Source organism: Juglans regia, chromosome 6 (assembly GCF_001411555.2).
Source record: "Juglans regia cultivar Chandler chromosome 6, Walnut 2.0, whole genome shotgun sequence".
Classification (NCBI taxonomy): Eukaryota; Viridiplantae; Streptophyta; class Magnoliopsida; order Fagales; family Juglandaceae; genus Juglans; species Juglans regia.
The window spans coordinates 36,918,327-36,921,384 of NC_049906.1; positions in this window are offsets into that span (position 1 = coordinate 36,918,327).

Consider the following 3,058-nt stretch of genomic DNA (forward strand, 5'->3'; position numbering starts at 1 on the left):
TAGTGTATAGTCAGGATTCGAACTCAGGACCTCTGCTTTGATACTATGAAGAAATTAATCCGTCTAACTCATATCATAAAACCAATTCAACAAGAGAGAATTGCTCATTCCTTATATATAAATATGCTCAAGAGCACTGTAGGCGGGAATCACAGGCGGGACTCTACCACCATCCCTACTGCATGCACCGTAGGCTGGAATCATAGGCAGGATTATACCACCATCCCTGCTTACCACCATCCCTACCGTATGTACCATAGACGGGAATCACAGGCGAGACTATACCATCATCCCTACTGCGTGTACCGTAGGCGGGAATCACAAGAGGGTCTATAACACCATCCCTATAGTCTCATTTCCTTTCTCTCAAACCAGTCAATCCAGTCATTTTAAACATAATCAAAATTATTTCTCACATGAAAACCTAGTATTTCAAGTATACACATGAACATGTATGCAATTATACGAAAACTCAGTTTTCAGTTACAAACATGAACATGCGTGTAAATGCATTGTATATGACACAATGCAAATATTCAACAACTAGCAAATCAAAACATAGTCCAATAACACAAACAACTCAATCCTCCAATCCAACCGACCCCCTTTCTCCTCGGACTCAGTTCGACACAACCAACCAATTCGCAGTAAATATGAATTAGTGCAAAAATACGTTTAAATCTCAAAAGTCTTTTGGAAAAATACTTATAGTGTTATAATATAATTTTCGAAGGATCACGGAGGTGCTAGAAGTGGCGGCGCAACAACGTAACAGTGCAATATGCACTATGGTCGTGGGTCTCAAAATGCTAGATTTTGAACGGAGACAAACGAAGACTTGAGATTACAAGGGAATGACTTAGGGATGTGGGTGGCGGCGTAGAGGGTAGTTGAAGTCCAAAAAGCCCAAATAGGAAACGAAGTTGGATGGACTTCACCGATGGCAGATCGAAGCTGAGGATGGGTGGGTTAGGTAGCTGGGGGTAGCCGATGATGTGGTGAAGAGGTGGCAGCCAATGGTGGCACGACGGCGGCGCACGAGAGCAAGGAGTGTTGTGGCTTGAAGCCGTGCGTGTGGACTCACGACGGTGTGAGAGGAGCTGGAAATTGGGAGGTGGAGTCGCCAGCTGGTGGGGAGATGAATGGGACGGGCGGTGACGGAAATGGGAGGTGCACGGCGGCGTTGTGGAGGATGACGCACGGATGGGGGGAGAGAGAGAGGGAGGTGTCATGCGGGAAGAGAGAGAGAGGAGAAAAGAAATGAAGAGAAAAAGAAGAGAATAAAAAAAGAAAAAGAGGAAAAAGAAAAAAAGGAAAAAGAAAAAGTGAAGGAAAAAAATGAGGTTCAATCCTCACATCTTGGGTCACAAAAATGATCTAACGAAAATAATTTCAAAACAATGAGTTAAATAAAATAATTTAAACGTAGTGACGAAATAAAACTAAAATAATTAAATCCAACAATAAACTAATTTAAAATAAAGAGCAATTTAAATAGTGAATAATAATTAATAACAAGAAAACACATTGAATTAATAATTAAAAATCTTAAAATAATTTCACGTAAATCATCTAAAATTTAAAATAAGAAATATCATAATCATAATAAATACAATAATTACTTAGTCAAAATACACGTAAATGCGAGATATCACATTAATTTTATCTACTATTCAACAACTTAGACTTGTACCATCATATATTATAAATGACTCAGACATTTTGCTACATTATTGTTCACACAACTGTCCTGCATATTGTTGATTTACACTTGAAATAAAGAAAAATCAATATGCAAATATGTTAAATGACATATAAATATACTCTATACCATTGATTTGAACACAAGAAAACTATTCTCATTCATTGATCATCATCATGCATTAAATAATCAAAAGCTGGTCTTGTGTGGAAATATATACGTTATGATTAACTTATAACATTGCAAATTATTTGACTTTAATTAATTTGATGTATATAATAAAGAGAAGTGCTATTTTGTCACCTGAGTGGCACGCTCAATTGTACTGCTTGTTTATTTTTAACTTACTTTTTTTTTTATTTTTCTTTTCAAATTTTTTTAATATATTTAAATATTTTTAAAAAATAAAAAAATACACCAATACATTTAAAATCACTTTCTTAATTATTAACTAAAAATAATTGTAAAAAAAAATAAAAAATTAAAATGACTTGCGGTACATTTGAGAAGTAGACTTCAAGGGCAAAGTAGTATTTCTCTATAATAAATGTTCACTATCATATATGTTGAGAGGTACTCTAGCTTTGATTAGTCATATATCTATCATCATTCACGTCAATTTTTAATGAACTTATTTTAATTTCCACATGATGATCTGTGTACATCATTTACATTCATCATGATTGAGATGGAGCCTCATGTCTGCGGGCGGGATGCACGAAATGTGGTTGGACGGATTATGAATATTTAATGCTCATGTATTTACAATATTAATAGATATTTTCCATCTAATCATATATTTATAATATTTTGCATTATTAGTAAATTTTTTACTTTAAATTTTGAAAGTGATTCTATTTTGATTTTATCTAAATTTTTGGTATGATTCATATATTTATTAATAGTTTATTTATATATTTTTTCTCATATAATAATTTAGTTTTTTATTTTTATTTTTTGGAAAATCTTCACAATTTCGAATTTTTCAACTACTTAATTTCGAATTTTATTATTAATCAATATTATTCAAAAAAATTTTATTTTTTTGAAAGAATCTCTTGTGTTTTCTTTATTGGTCATCTATTGAAATTAGCCTTCAAAATTAATCTCTATTCTATCTTGTATCAGTTAGCAAAAGAGTTTAAGCAACTTTTCTGTAGTTATATCTCGTCAATTTTCATGATTGAAAGACATGATCGTGCTCGTTGTGTGCAGGTTTCGAACGTAGAAGTCCCACACGGTAATCTACTAATCGTACACGCGGGGGTTACTCCGAGTGCAAATAGACTTTTTCAATATAAATAGAGGTATAGATAGCATATATGCAATCACCAGTTCTACTGCACACAGGTCATC